Source organism: Ambystoma mexicanum, chromosome 11, assembly GCF_040938575.1.
Source record: "Ambystoma mexicanum isolate Mex_15411 chromosome 11, UKY_AmexF1_1, whole genome shotgun sequence".
Taxonomy (NCBI): Eukaryota; Metazoa; Chordata; class Amphibia; order Caudata; family Ambystomatidae; genus Ambystoma; species Ambystoma mexicanum.
The window spans coordinates 929,273,516-929,290,642 of NC_090934.1; the positions used below are offsets into that span (position 1 = coordinate 929,273,516).

General features: G+C 41.8%; 1 protein-coding gene across 1 annotated transcript in view; it reads left to right on the top strand.

The window, feature by feature from the left end:
- GATD1 (glutamine amidotransferase class 1 domain containing 1) overlaps positions 1–17,127 on the top strand; it is a 160,564-nt gene that overhangs the window by 142,088 nt on the left and 1,349 nt on the right. The window lies entirely within an intron of this gene.

Sequence of the window (17,127 nt, forward strand, 5' to 3'; positions counted from 1 at the left end):
AATCATTGTAAACCTATAAACGTCATACATGTATTTACATCATTAATAATTGCGACTTTTATATAGAGCATCAGGTTAAGGGTTTTGACCATCATGATTGCATTGATTGAAGCTAGGGTCTGGACTTTTAAAGAATCTGAGGCACGTTGGCATTTGTTAGTAGTGGGAGACAATATACTGCACCAGAGGTCTAATGTTAGTTGGGGGCCTGCTAGGTGGGCACCATGGCAAGGTTGCATATCTGGTACATCAAGAGAATACCTTGCAGGGACACAGGGTTACACTGGCAGTAATTTTCCAATAGCGACAGTGAGGTGTCATGGACAGATTTGTGGAGATGGATGAACCAGAGCGCTTGGCTCAAGCCGGTTCACACGCAGGGCAGAGATCTCAGAGGAAGAGTGAGATGTTACATTTGTTCTTTGTTGCCGTTACCTCCGGCTTCAGCGTGAGAATGGGGCTGCAGAGATTTCCAGACAGTGAGAGAAAAGGTGGGGGTCATGTGTGCTGTGTGCATGGCGCTGCAAAGGGGAGAGAAGCCTTTTCGTATTATCGCAGTGAGGCCTAGTTACCAAGATGGCGTCAAGGGGGCACAAAAAATGGATGCCCTGTGTCCTGCGCAACTGCCCCATCTATGCAAGTGCCAACAGATGCTGGCATCACATAAGGGCAATGGGGGCACTCCCCACCATTGGAGGCACATGGTCCACGTTTGTACTAAGGAAATGAGGGACGAGGGACGGGGGGCCTACTGGCCCCTCACTCCCACACAAGTGTCTCCTTTAAAGGAGCTCTTTTGAGTATAACATATTTGCTTCTGCCTAGGGCAAGCTTTTGGCACTCTCAAATGGCAAAGGTGAACACGCTGATTACCGTGCACAAGGGTCTAGGTCGAGGTCCAAACCTCTAGGTCTAGTCTGCCCTGATATGCCAGTGGGTTCGGGAGGGACTGGACCCTTGGAAAAGTTCTTTGGTGAGACAATGGGCCTCATTATGAGGGTTGTCGCCGACTGTCAGGTGTGCCCAATTTTCCTGCAGGAGTGATGAAGGCCCACCAGACCCCCTAAGCCTGCCGGCCCAACAATCTTTCTTGTTACAACTATCAAGTTGGCGAACCCAAGGGGAAAGAGGAAGTGGAGAAAATAACAAATTCACAATCTTCTACTGCTCTCGCCTCCTGCTCTCATCTTGGTTGTAATCTTCAGTAGAAGACCTATAATAAATGACAACAGATTACTCAATCAAGTGCGCTGTTATCTGAATTCCTAAAACCATTTTAAACCCAATCTCCCCTCAGTACCTGCTATTCTTTAAGGCTGATGGGCTTGAGTATTGTCTCTATACAGATTGAAGAAACAGTGCTGCTGGGATTTCTCAGATTTTTCTGAATTGCTGCTTCTCTGCTGCTTCTTGTGCTGAATATCCTACTTCTGCCTTAGTTTTCTTGTAGAACTAAATAAGAATTGTCTCTTTAAAGCTGATGCCTCAGCACAATAGTACTTGCTTTGGAAACATAGGGCCTCATTACACGGATGGCGGTAAGGGTTTACCGGTACCGGTAAGGGTACCAGTGCCGGTAAACCCTTACCGCCTTACTACGAGGTCCCTTTGTGGGACCCTTCCTTAACGGCTGGTTTTACCAGCCGTTAAGGACGGGACCCGCAAAGGGACCTCGGAGGTAATTACCGTAATTACCGCCTTCCCCATTCCCATTGAGCCCTATGGGGGCAAAAATGGGAATGGGGAAGTGCCATCGTGAATGGGGGAATTACCGCCCCCACACACCTTGGAATAGGGCAGTAATTCCGCCATTCACCATGGCGGACTCGGTAAAATACCGGCGGTAACCATGGCGCTAATAGCGCCATGGTTACAGCCGTCCGTGTAATGAGGCCCATAGACAGCTGCAGGCAAGATGCTGACGCCCGCTATAACTTATTTTGTTTACTTACAGCTCGCAGAAAATCTCTAGTTTGGTGCGCAGGGTGAACACAACTTCTAACGAAGGGAAAGTCTTTCTCAGCTCTGCCGGAAACATGCATATTGTCAAACGCTTCAGTGCACTGGCGTTAACTGAATGTAAATGACCATTCAAGACGCGCACGCAACGTTCTCATGTGCCTTCCTCTAATGCACATGGAACAAAAAAAACATCATGCTTCAACTCCGAACAAAAGTATACCCAGTTTCTTTTTCTTTTCTAGGATGAACTGTTAAATGTTAGCTGGGTTAGTAATCCGTCACGACGCCCGCACGCAACAGTTAATTTATATTACGCGCACGGTATCCTTAATCATACCGTTGCCGCTCATGGATTCATCTGCTGAACAAGTGAGTTCTTAACATGTATTAAAACTTCACTGCATTACACTGCACACCACACGTTTCCTTCTATGTGTAATTCAGGAAATCAAGTTTCTACTTCAGAATAAAGAACAGATGCACTTAGCTTAGTCTCTTGGTCTTGTTTTCCTTCTCAGCAGACTGATCTCCTCTCCTTCCAGGTTCTGCTCACAGAGATAATAGCTACCAACACCTTCTCAAATGTCTTCTCAGATTAGAGTTCAAAACTATAAATCATTGAATTAATTTTCCAACTTCTATAGGGAAAGGGAATTGAAACACTTTATTTACAGGAGCTACAAGGGCCATGACCTGCTCTGAAACAAACTTAGCCAATCAAGGCTGTAGAACTGAACCTCCATCTTGGCCTCGGGAAACGAAGGCTTCCTGAGGGAAGAACATTAAGGAAAAACGTCCTCCAGACCAACTAAACCACCCAACACCAACCTAAGCCTTAGACCAACCTCCCCTTCTACACCTCCAGAGGCAATGCTTGAAGTGCTGACTAGCATGGAACCCTGTCACTGACCCTGTAATACAGTTTCTGCCGTCTGATATCCCGACAGCACCCCAGTGCCACTAGGATATCTCAAGTTGCGGTAGAATGGTTACTCCCCATTCCCGTGGAGAAATGGGGACACTGAAGCACTGGCACTGTTGGTAACGGTGCCAGTGCTTCACTGAGAAGTCTGTCCTGTGGGGGCCTGGCTTCCCGGCAGGTCAGGCCTGCCGGGAGTTTCGTGGCCCCTACCAGCAGACTCTAGAGTTTGCCGGTCCGTAAAGGGCGTTGGTACGTTGCTACCGGCACAATTATTTGCAGGCTGGCAAACTCGTAAGGAGGCCCTGTGTGTCTGTTCCTTAACTGTTTGTTGAGGAGCAGAACAAAGTGACATGGGGATCATCCCGCTACCTTCCTTGGGGAATATCCGATGGCCCAGGGTGGCATGGAGCCCTCCCAGTCACTGCCTTGGTGATTTCCCGAATCAGGCAGGGGACCTTGTCACAAGGGCAAATCATTTAAATGCCATTTGATTAGGAATTGTCAGCCATTCCCCTGAGAAAACCGGTCATCAAAACATAATGAGGCTGTTGAATCTCCTTGTGCATACAGACAAACTTTTTTTGTACTTATAGATGTGATTGAAAATGTCTAGAAAAACATGAATAAATGCTCATCTTGTAATCCCAACATGCAGAGAGGAAAGCATCAAACACAGGAACATTGTGGGAAAAGGAGAAAAATTTAAGGGGAAGCATTTGCATCTTTAGCTGAGAAAAAGCACAGTCTAATGACCGCACTAATCTGATGTGCAGACAACCGTGATGTGTCATCAAAGGGCTTTTTTAGGAAGATGAGCAGGCCCCCATCAATAAACAAATTACAGTTTTATTGAGACTTTCATTTACATAACAATGTTTTTGGGACTCTTGCATCCGCCCTCCAGACTTTAAATCTTAGCCAGTCAGAATACTGGAATTTACAAATGGTTATGTTGTGGGAGCTGGTCACTTTCCATTGCAGTGCGTAACTTGAGAAGTATTAACTTCTTGTGGCTTTACTTCCTTGGGTTTAATTTCATTTGAGCCTTGATCGACTAATTACAGTATAAGTTCTGTTATACATATGTCAGGAGCCAGTGAATGCTGCATAAGTGAATGTCTGGATTATTCAAATGTGCAGGTTAATGCTTCCTCTGGTTAATTGTGTTCCCTTGGAACCAGCAGCCAGCTGCAAAACCCTTGCTCGCTCCCTGCTTGAGTTGAGCTGAAATCCCAGCATTTGAATCTCCATGTTGCTGCCATTTTGGAAGCAGGCAGCTCTCTGATTGGACCTTCCAGCCCTTGTACATCCAGTACATTTCTGTCGGTGTTTATACCCGCCTGGTGTCCCTAGCAAATGGCTGCACAGATAAGAGCAGGCTCTGTTAGGCTCTTTTAGGGTTTAGTAATGCCCTTAAGGCTTGGTAATGGGCTTTGGGCTTGGTTAACCAGCACAGCTACACTGAACTGAATAGTAAGTTAGAATCTCCACTACATTCTGGTTCTTTCTACCCTTACAGGCTGATTTGATTTTTTTCTGATTGCATGTCTCTGATGTAGGTCCAAAGCCCTGTAATTCCTGGTGTACTTAAATGATCTAGTCTGAAGTGTGTTGCTTATCCATTTAAAAGTGGCTCCTGGCAGTAAGACCTTGTAGCTTTGTGTGTATTTTAAGGATATTTCTGTATTGGTGTGCATATTTGAAAAATGCATCGGGCTCTAGGGTCCTGTATGACTGCTGGTATATTTATTTTGTATCTTATCTGCATTAAAAAAACAAAAAAGTCCTGTATTATTGCCTTTACATTTATTATATATATTGTTTATTTTTGCAAAACCATCATACATACATACATACATACATACATACATACATACATACATACATACATACATAAAATAAAACAACTTGAGTATCTAAAAGGTTACATTGGGGCATATAGTTCATCAATGCATAACCTGAATAAGTAAAAGAAAAGAAAATTCCATTATTAAAAATGCTATTCTGCAGTATACATCACTCAATCTAAAATAAGAACTTATTAAAGTGCGGTTCGTGCTTTAAAACAAAATCAAACAGTACCAGAGGTATAATTTACAAAAGGCAGGTAAGAGTGCAGGACACAAATTAAATATCTTCATTCAGTGTGGTTAAAACCAGAAACATAAAGCTGACCTCAACAGGCAAAAGGAGACTTACCCGACAGAGGGTGCTAAACAGGGCCAAAACAAGACAGCTATTCAGGTCTGAGCAAATTACTTAGCCAACTGTATAAATCTAAATCTTTCCCTCCAGGCAGCCGGCATAAATTGAGCCATAGATTTCTCTGCATCATGATCATCTGCATAACGCAAGTGTCTCCACTATATTATAAATACCTTTCGCTTGTAACGGAGGTTTCAGCCAGTGAAGTCTTAAGGATTTATACAAATAAAAAGGACGTGTATTAATCGTTTGTCTTGTGAGGAACAGTAACAGCATTTAGATGATCAGTAAATTCACCATTTAAAGGTCAAAAGTGGCAATATTCCCAATCTCATCCTGACAAAAAGGGTGCGAACGGCCACCTAATGTCTATCAAGCTATGTTTCGAGGGTACCATGGTTTTTAACATTGAGCAGGTAGTCACACGATAAGCGACCTCCCTCACTAGTATGTGACAGTTCTTTCCAAACCCAAGAATGATATGCAACCTTCAATAAGGCTTTTGCCTGGATACCACAACAGCAGGGCTCAGACACAACTCTCCTAGGTTCAACTTGCATAGCATACTTTTTACGTATTTAAACTAAGGGAAGTCCATTGGCTCTGGCCATTCAAGAAATTCATGCAATGACTGCAAAGGTTTTGAGATGGTCACTATTCCAGACTTTAAACCAGAAAATAAGTGGCTTAGTTCTTGGAAGCAAGAGTGCACTCTATTGTAAGGAAAGGAGCCTTTTCAGGATTCTATTCACTTTAGTTTCCATCATTGAGGTATCACAATTACCCCATAGTTCTGCACCAAAGATGGAAGCTGTCACTGCTTGTGTATTATACACCTCAATTGCACTCAATAGAGCTCAGCCATTGTTGCACTTAAGAAATGTGAGCATGGCTCCCCTGCTTCTACTCACTATTGTACTGCTTTTGACAGTATGGGGATTCCAGCTGATAACATTAATTCTATACCCAAGTACCAAACTCTCTGACAATTTTTTTCGGGGTGTAAACTATGGTGAATCGCAAATTGGATGGCTTCTTGCCCCTGACTGGGTGACAAACTAGAATCTTTGTTTTAGCAATATTTACTTTGAGTCCTTAGGCTTTCGATAAAAATGTTAAAAACAGATCATTAACTTTGCAACCCAACAGGGGTTTTAGATAATAAAATTGCATTGTGTGCATAAAATAAGGTTGCTATTATTTTCTCCCCTATGCTTGAGGCATCTGTACATTTATATTGCATCTGACTTGCGTTTAAAAAAATTAATTCTGGCCTCCAAGCCCCTGTATAATTGTTGGTATATGGAATCTGCATCTGTCCTGCATTTAAAAAAAATGAATCTGCCCCAGAACGCCCAGTATTATTGCTGATATATTTGATTTTCCTCTTAACAGCATTAAAAGAAAATTGAGCCCGACATCGAAGACCCTAAATTATGTATTGCCTGTACATTTATAATGCATCTGACCTGCAATTATAAAAATTTAATCTGGTCCCTAAGGTCTGGTATTTTTGCCAATGTATCTAATCTTCATTTTATCTGCTTTGAAAAATGTTATTGAACCCCCTAAATCCTCATGTTCTCTCCGACAACCCCCACTCATGCCGCCTAAACCCTCTCCGGGTCAAAATTAGTTGAAAGATAATAATCACCAAAATACCTTTACTGTATGAACTTCCCGCCTGAAATTACCTCAATACTGGATGTACAATTAAAAAAAAGGAAATTCAACAATAATAACCCAGACTTCTTTTATGCCGACTTTTATTCTGGCCACAATAACAAAGAATGGTGCTGTGAGATTCTCACTGATTGATGACCTTTAAAACCTTTTTCAAAGAATTCTCTGAAACCCCTGAAAGACAGGACTACACTGGGACACAACCGTCCCTCCTCACAAAAAAAACATAAACTGACCGTAAACATATGCAATAATGGAACAATTATATTCTAGGCTTAAAATACGACCTCATTTGCTCTCACTGACAGACTGCCCACATTTATCAGACTACCCAAAGACAGTAAGAACCTCCAACTTACCCTTAACCTTCAAATAACGTTACCACTAACCAACTCAGGAAATCAACTAGCAGTGTCCCAATGAGAAATGTACTTGACCTCAGTCTACTTGGGTCTCGACATCCAAAATAACAGAGTACCCTTGCGTACTGTTCAAGACCCTACTTCATCTACCAACCTAAACCCCTCATGAACTCACAATCTTTCCCCTACCCAAGAAATTAGAAATCACATCTCTGAAAAAACAAACAATGTCAGCCAGTGTAAAAGTTCAATGTGGACTTGCTAAGAATCACAGCAACATGATTCACTGAGAGTTACCAAGTAGTCATTGACTTCATAATACCATCTGGCTATCAAATAATAGTCTCAAATAGAACAAAAAGGGAGGTGATGGGGTAGCCCTCGCCTACCAATAGAGAAACGAAGGCTACTACAGGTCGACACACCTTCTTTTACAAGTTTGAAAAACAGCATGCAAATGCCCTCCATGCACCAAACCCTCCTTTCCCAGGAATGGTCAGAGATACTGACTACATACACAACATTTCAAATAAATACCTTGTAATTGGTGATATTAAGCTATGGCTTAACCAACCAGATAATCCTAACTCCAAACTATTCACCCAAACCTGAATAATCTGGGTTTCAAACCCTGCATTAACTAGCCTGCAAACTAAACTGTGCATGCCCTTGATGCCACCTACTCATTTGAGCTAGAACTAAAACGGACCACACACCAGGAACTTTCATGGTCTGATCACCACCTGCTTCTAAATGAATGAGATCCACAACCATTACATAAATAATCTAACCAAAAAGGACAACCAAAACATCCTATCTTTACAAGATAAATTAACAAAGCCAGCAAAATGTTGAGCAAAACTTCACACAATCCAAGGATGACAGTAATGCTGGAAACATCCCTTCTCGCTTAATTGAAAAAGTGAATATAGAAATCACTAAGGCACTGGACATTTATTGCACCACTGAACACGAAATGAAATTGCACAATAAATGAGATCAACAACAAATGGTTTGATGATGAACTGGCCTCCCTTAAAAGTACAGGCCACAATCTAGAGCATGTTAAAGAAATTAAAGTCGCCTAATGACAAATTAGTATGCACAATTCATAGCCGGGTCTACCATAGGGCCATTATAGAAAAATAAAAATAACTACTATCAAAAAAGTATCTCTTCTGCATAGTGTAAAACTAAAGTGGATTCTTCAAAATGTAAAAACCTGCCCACTAACCCACCCACAACAAACTTGTATTCAACCCAAACCCTTAGAAGAACTGGCAAACTCGCTTGCTAGGGCCATCGAGGATGCTATTTCCAAAACTTCAAGCCAACATTGATCACCAGCAACGACCAGATGGAACAGCATCATAAACCACGGCCATCCGCATAAATGTATGTAATTCAACTCCATTACAACTGAAGAGCTGATTAATAACTCTAAGACACTAAATGCCTCAGCTGAACAATCTGAACCCATGCCCAAACGCCGTGATCAAGACAAACATAGTTAATCTGGTGTAAACACATTACTAACATCGGGCAGTATGCCAACATCAGTAAAAACTGTCACCATAACATCCTGCCTAAAATGTGAGTGCAAACCTCGAGATACCCCAAAGCTACAGATCCATATTGAACATTCCTTTCATTGATAAAGTCCTGGAAAAGATAAATGCCACCCAACTGGTCCTCTACCGTGAACAAAATCTCTTTCTACGTGAACACCAATCTGGTTTTCGCTTAAACAGAGTGCAGAAACGTATCCTTTTCAAGAAAGTGGAGATTCTGAAAGTACTTGACAAAAGTACACCAACAGTCCTAGTACTCCTTGATCTACGAGTGGCCTAGTCAGTCAACAGACACTAAGGATTAAAAGTTCAGGGAATAAAGGTTCCGATGAGAATATATGCTACTACCATGAAGTGGATCACCAACTACCATGAGGGTATCACCATTGCACCTTAATGGTTGAGACTTCTACTCAACAATTTTCCCCTTAAGGTGGGGTACCACTAATGGATCTATCTTACCCAAAGGCCAGCCCTACAGATAAGGGATCTGCCACTTTTAGTCCTAAAAAAATATCAAATACTCCCAATAAATAAAAATAGGGAGTCAAAATACTCACAACAAAAATAGGGAATACACATGTAGAATCTTGCACCCCTGCTTTCACCTTCACACCTTGATGAATATGTTTGGACCAGTAGTGCATGTGGTGCCACAGGAAGAAACTAATGTTGTAACTGCCTGATTGTAAGAAGTAAACCTGTATCTTTTAATGTGCATAAATAACTAGGTGCAAAGAAATACATTTTTTTTTAAATCGGTTTTTCTGTTAGAACATATTTTTATTCACTTATAAAATGCTGTCCTTGGGAATTGGATTTACATTTTACTCCCGGAATAATCATTTTACTCCCACCTTTTAAAAATGGGGAGTAAAATACCCCCACTTCCAAATCTCATCTGGAACACTGCCAAAGGTTATTTAATGTTTACATTATCAACCTAGCAGACAATATCAAATTCTTCTCAAAATCTTTCTAGTTATATTCACAGGTACTACGGAACTCAGACGCGCTACACAAGCTGGGTTTTAGCTGCACGTCCGACATCAAAGCAAAGTACGAAGAAATCATCAGAAAGGAAAACCCTAGAAACGCCTTAACATCAAACCATAGACAAGAACATCTGAGAAATCAGCCAAAGGAGAGACATAACAACTCAAACAACCTTCCAACTATGTCTGACCACTCCAAGAAGATCGCGGGCGATAACTCCAAAACTGAACAAACTAACGCAACCAACAACAATGGCGATCGCCAAGTCAGACGACAGCATACCCTAGAAGACAGTATATACAACCAAGATGAAACAAGGATGAGCTATAACAACGATCGTCCGATCAGACGTCAGTGTGCATCGGAAGACAGCCTAAACTACTCAGACACCACACAGCTGAGCAATATCTCATAACCATTAATCGACACAACAAACAGCTGGACCCTGTGCTCATGGAATACACGGGGAAACTCCCATTTGTTTAATGACCCTTCACCTGAATTCGACTCATATCAGATCATTTGTTTTCAAGAAACTTGGCTTTCCAACACCCCATGCTGTGACGCTTTATAGCCTTCCTCAATCCAGCCCCATTAAGAACCAAAGGAAGACCCTCATCAGGTCTACTCACGTTAATCAAGATCGTCCCTACATGGTCTATACTACACACCACAAATATCAACCCGTGGATACAAAACACAGTTATAAAAATAACGACAAAGGGAGGCCTAGATTCTGATACATCGACATCAAAGCATGAAAGAAACATTTCAATTATGAACTTGTACTGGAATCCAGCCGCAATTAACAACAAAGCGTTCCTGGATGGTGTCTTTCTAACAATCGACAACCTCATTCTCAAACATACAAGAATTGAATTCATACTATGTGGAGACTTAAACCTCCATCTATGGAAAAAAGACGGACAACCTATTCCGAATGGAAAACTAACAATTTGTGCAAAAAAATGGACTAAAGAAATCAACATCCGTAACCTACTACTTATTGACTATCCTAAAGACGAAACAGTCAAACCTCTTTCCACCTGGTCCCGAGGCAAATCATCCGCCATAATCGACTACATCTATCTCTCGAAAGAACTAAGAGACGCAATAGAAACAACACGCATAATTGCAACAACAAAGAGCGACCATAACCAACTTGTCGTACATGGACAAGATATGCCGCGCCAACCTCAGCCCAATCGTCCTACTTCCCTAGAACTCTATAAAGCTTTGAAAAAACTCTGCATAACCTAACAAGCAACAATCTCACTTACAAGACAATTTATGCAAACCACTGTACCTGACGACCAGAAATTAAACTATCAATGGCTACTTCAACCCTACTACAAACCAGCCAAACAGGAACCTTACAGACCCACCAACACTCTTACAACAAGGAGCTTGCCGAAAAGAAAAGGGCACTGAGACACACAGTTCGGCAACTGACGAAAAAAAAGACAAAGATTCATTCACTAAAATTAAAGCGGCCAAACAAAAATACAAAAACTGGATTAAAATGCATCACATGATGCTACTACAAGCAGATGCAGAAGCAATCTTAGAAACTTACAAAACACACAACCTCCGAGACCTATGGAATCTTCTGAACAACAACGCAGCACACCAACAGAAACTGACAGGAAATGTGACAGAACATCGATGGATTGAACACTACACAAAAATATACAAAGCTCGGCCACCAGAAACTGGAAAAATATCACAAAGACAGAACATAAAGTGGACAGTAACCTGCAGCTATCAAGACCTCTTTCAGATGATTCTAAAACTCAATATATCCCGTGCACCAGGCCCTGACGGGACATTGAACGCAATGATAAAGAAAGATCCGCACTCATGGGCCAATCTCATGAGAAACATCATGACACACATAAACGAGCTCAATCGGATACCTACGTCATGGAGAACTGCAACCATTGTACCCATTCATAAACAAGGTCCGAGGGACGACCCGACAAATTTCCGCCCAATTGCGCTACTGGATCCCTTAGGAAAACTCAATCAATGGGCAACTGAAAAAAACTCTTTGCTACAAGACAAACTGGCTTCACCCCAAATGTTGGGACAAATATCAACGTACTATTGCTAAACCTGATAAAACACGAAGCAATCCATAACAAAACAAAAATTTACGTGGCTCTCATAGACCTCAACATGGCCTTTGATGGGATATCCTGGCAAAAACTTTGGAACAAACTTGAAAAATGGGAATGCCCCAACGACATCCTGGGCCCGATCAAGCAACTTCATTCAAACACCACTGTAACAATAAGACTTACAAGAGAAGGCCATACAACACCGAAAATAAAAGCCGAAAACGGATTAAAACAAGGATGCCCTCTAGCAGCTACACTGTACAATCTTTTTACTACAGACATCGAGACTCATCTACTGTCCGATGCCCTCAATACCGGTAAAAATTATGACATATGCGGACGATATCATCCTGCTGGACAAGACACCATCAGGTCTACAAAACAGCCTCAGTCAACTAAGCCGCTACATGAACCTCAACGAACTCACCATCAATACGAAAAAGACAAAAATCATGCAAGTGTCCAGACCAACCAAAAACAATGGAAAACAACTAAAAATCAAATGACAAACAGCTTGAAGAAGTAACAACATTCAAATACTTGGGCATCCACATAAACCAATCCAAATCCGAAAAAGAGTGGACTCTGAAACTAAGGGTGTGTGATCCAGTGCAAATTTGGCAAATACTCAAACCCATAACCACCTACTATAAGCAAAAGGTAATTCCGACAATAGTCTATGGAACAGAAGCCATGATACAGGTAACGGACTATGCCTGGACAAAACTAGAAGCCCTCTTCTGGCGTAAGATCCTGCAGCTGCCTCCTTCCTTCCCTATGCCTAGGATCAGACACGAAATAGCAGTACAGTCCATCAGCTCAATTGTCTTATGGAAACAACTAGACCTATATCGCAAGCTCCTCACCGATGAGAAAACACCAGCAATTCAAATCTTGAAGTCCCATGACGGAGCAATGAACAACACAATCCTCGCTAAGTGGAAAGACAATCTGGAGCAACTTATGAAAACAGAAGAAATCGCACATGAAATGCTTACGCTGCGCCCGCAACATGCAAAAAAAAAAATAATGGAAAATGACTGGATAAAAACCCTCGAGGAAAAAACAAAATACACCCTCAAATTACAATGTGAGGCAGACATCAGATACATTAACTAATTACCAGCCTACCTGACCATCTTTCCTGATGCCAAAATCTGTGCCAAATACCTGAAAATCCGAATGAACATAATACCAACACGTTTCTATCTAGCCAAAACCAGACAAATTGCTCCAACAGAACATTTTTGCCACTTCTGTTCAGACACCCAAAAGCCCGAAACGCTCTTCCACCTACTAATGGAATGCAAGGGTCTCTCAGAACAAAGATCCAGATTCGGCAGCTACTATAAGATTGGAGAACAGGCGATGGAGACAGAAGAGAGATGGATGGAGATGCTTAACGGGAGATCGCATAAACTCATCTTGACAATATGCCAATTTCTACAAGAAATTCTAAGTCTTGGCAAACATGTAATGAGTTAAAAAGAAACCTAGGAAAACTGGAGACAAATGAAAAGTTTAAAAAAATTAAACTATAACATTAAAAAAAAAAAAAAGAACTCCCCAAGAAAATGCATGATTGAACCATATGTAATCTTTCTTAATGCGTCTAAAACAGGGATGGTCTTCTTTGGAAACCTAACTACAAAAAACACTCCCATTCAGGTGGCCGCTCTCATGGGTGTGGCACTCACCCTGTCGGAAAAGGTGAAGAACCTAGGTATCATTTTCATCACTAAACGCTTGCTACAGCCAGAAATACACCTGCAGCTCCATATCCTTTGGAGGATTGTCCCCTTCTTGGAAATTATAAAGAAAATGTAGGTGACAAGAGCCCTTTTCTCTTTCACCTGAACTACTGTAATAGTCTCTACTTAGGACTAAACAAAAACCAACTGCAGCTTGTTCAAAATAAGGCAGCAAGACTTTTTGGGACTCTGTGATCATCTCACCAGGCTGAAAACTCAGCTGGCTTCCCTGTTACAAAGAGAATAACGAACACAATCAACTGTTATTTGCCAAATCCTAAATTCCTGCATGTAAACATATGTGCCTACAAGACCACTACTGGTATCTCAGGTGAACAACCAAAATACACCCAGTTTATAAGAACTGAAACACAGATTGTGATCCTTTACATTATTAGATGCAAAACTCTTGAAAACCCTCCTCACAACTGTAAGGGAGGCATGGTATCACAAGTATGACATGACACGACACAAGAGCTACAAATTTCAAAACCTTTATTAAATTCATGTGGTTTGGAAAAACTCATACTTTGCCCTATAGCTATGATGGGAGTAGTCTCTACCATCAAATAATTAAAAAAAAAAGTCCTAGACAGTCTGTCAAATCAAAATGGCCTATACTAAAAAACAAAAACGAATGCCTGCTCTATCTCTTATTCAAAAAGTGTGTGAAGGGGAATGTGTATTCAAAGGAAAGTCAGTGTTATAACATAAAGGATCAAGATGGCTGAGTCGGCGTTCCTCCCCACGTTGGACAGCATTGGGTAAGGCGGCCCCCGTAGATAGCATGATGAACTCTGGCTCAGGTTATCAACAAAAAAAGGCAGTTCAAAACGTGGGTCGAGGCCCGCTTGGCCTTCCACGTTTAAAGTCCTTTATTTTCAGTTCACCAAAAGTTATTTCACAGTTCAACAAAAATTCACATAGGTCTCCATCAGTCAGACTCGGACCGCTCAACAAAAGTACCTGATTCAGCATAGATCTCCCTCAGCCGGTCTCGAACCTCGCAATCACAGCACCTGCAGGGGCTCCCTTCGCCAAGCTTTATTCACATTTTAGGGGTTCCCGTCCCTGAACTTATTTCATCTTCCAGGTCTGCCTCAGTCTGGCTCGTCCCTTTCACTGATGTTGAAGACTTTCAAATGTGCAAGGCTTTTTTCATAGACCTCTGCAGGACCACTTTGACTTTCACTTCAGCTCTCTTATGGTATTTGCACCAGTGTCTCTTGGTCTTGGTAGTTCCATAAAAGAATCATTTGAAAAGTTCAAAGAAATCTTTCTCTTAAGGCTAACCGCTTTTTAATCTTCACCATTGCGCATTTCAGAGTTCGTTCAATTTGTTGCTTTATAATGAAACATCAGACTTTCGAGGGGCTGTTTCCTTTCGCCAGACCACTCTGCTACTCTGTATCACTGGCTTCACAGTTACCGCTGACTCTAAAGTTCAATACAGGTTTGCTTTCTTCAGCGTCTCATCAGCATGCGCGCAACCTTTAATTCAGAGATATATTGTTGCAGCTTCAATCTTTCCTTAACACAAACCGGCCTTTCGCGTCTTTTGCTAACTCACTGGTCGTGTGCGTTCCTTTCTGGTCTCTGCGGCTTTGATTTCATGAGTCAAGGTTGATACCACAGGCTTGGCCTCTCCTCCCCAACTCTGCCGTTCACCGGGGAGGGTCACTGGCGTTCTTTGGCGTTCTTAAAACACAATGCAGGCTTCTTCTTGTCTGGGATTTGGCTTTCTCTGGGTATCCTTCCTGGTTTCCCAGAGGCAACAACCTCCTGCAAGGATCTTCAGGGTTTCCCTACCCCTCGCTCTGGTCCCTCGTCCTGCTCCAATAAGTTTGCTTTCGCCCCGGAATATCTGCTCCTTCTCATGTCTCACCTTGCTCAGAGTGTGTCTCCATGTACCCCCTTTTATCCATGTGGGGGAGCTAATGGGTATCAGATGGATGTGATTACGGTCAAGTGCCTGACTTTGCCTGACCTTATGAAGGGGTCATGTCCAATGGGATATGCAAGTGTTAGCCTCTTTACTCTCAATCCTCCTCTTCCTCGGTCCAGCGTTAATGTAGAAAGGGGGGGAGTTGGAACATTGGAGAATCAAATAGGATGGGGTATAGGCACGGAAAAGGAGAGGATACCGCGTCTCACCATTGGTTGTCTCACCCCCACTACCTGAAGATCCCTCACCCAGGTGATCCTCCCGCACTGGTCCCTGGCCACCTGATAAAGGCATCCCCCGGGGACTAGCAAGTGAGACACCCTTTGGTTTCTCATACAACCCTGAAAAAATTATATGCTATCAAGAGGTTCAAAAGAAATGTGAAAATCTGGCTAAATTAACCAAAGAACTTTCCCTCCACCCAGTAACTCCTATATTTAACTCTATGGGATGTATACCTTATGATTAGTACTTCTGCCACATGGCCACATTTACCATTACCTGATGATCTTGAGTTTCCTTGCCTTGGGGCTGTGAGGATTTAACTGACATTTTCCTAATTCCAATACTTTTATGGTTGTTGCAATATGAATTACCTGCAAGCGCTAGAATTTGTGGAACTAATGGAACCTTACCAAAAGCATCAACCACACCATGTAGCCCAAATGTCAGCTGAGATCTCCAATACTGACGGTAACTAAGCAGACTACTTGGAATTGTAACTTCACCCAGTGCTTCCTATTCCTTTCATATGTCAAACCGTTTGTGTTTGTAGTCTGTCCTGCATCAGTTTTACCCAGGCGCTTTGAAGCAGCACCTCTGTGAGTTGGCACGTTATAAAACTCAAAAGTAAATATAAATAAATGCTGCGTATACACACACAGTGGGTGCCAAATATGCAAATATGTTAATTCAACTACTTCCAATTAGTTGCAGCAAACCCTCTTAAGCAGGCTGTCTTTCTACAGAAGCCATACAGAATCACTCACCCTATTACACGAAAACTACTCTATTACAAGAAACCTAATAGTTCCTCTACTTGTTCAAACTTCAAGGCAACTATTGCTCCTTAGCTTGGTAGAGGAACTTGGCTCCCTCCAACTTCAACCTCTGTCCTTTAAGGATTTCTGTTTGCTTTTCCTTGACTAAGCAGTGGCAAGCATTGTTGCTGATGATTCTTTATTGCTAGATACTTTTTTTAATGCTATAGTGCCCGTTTACTCTCTTGATCCTACACAACCAACGTTCATGTACATATGCACTGGTGCAGTGTTGTATTGTATTTTTAAAACTATTATTTACAACCTTTTATAGTTGTACATTAGATAATGGGAATGGGTTTGAATTTAATATAAGCATTTCCAATCACATTTGTGGCCAGGTACAGGTCATCTTCCTACTTCAGAAGATTTCTAAAACTTGCACATTTCAGTGGAATATCTTTAAACATTGTGCACTTTGTGAGCAGCCTCTTAATACCTCTTGGTGTCTGAAGGTGCCTTAGAATATACTCATGCTTTTGTGTGTGGATCTTGGGAGCCTCTTCATAAATTATGTGTCTTCTTGTGGATTCTCTATATAATTGACTTGTGGCTCCTCTACATGAAAGA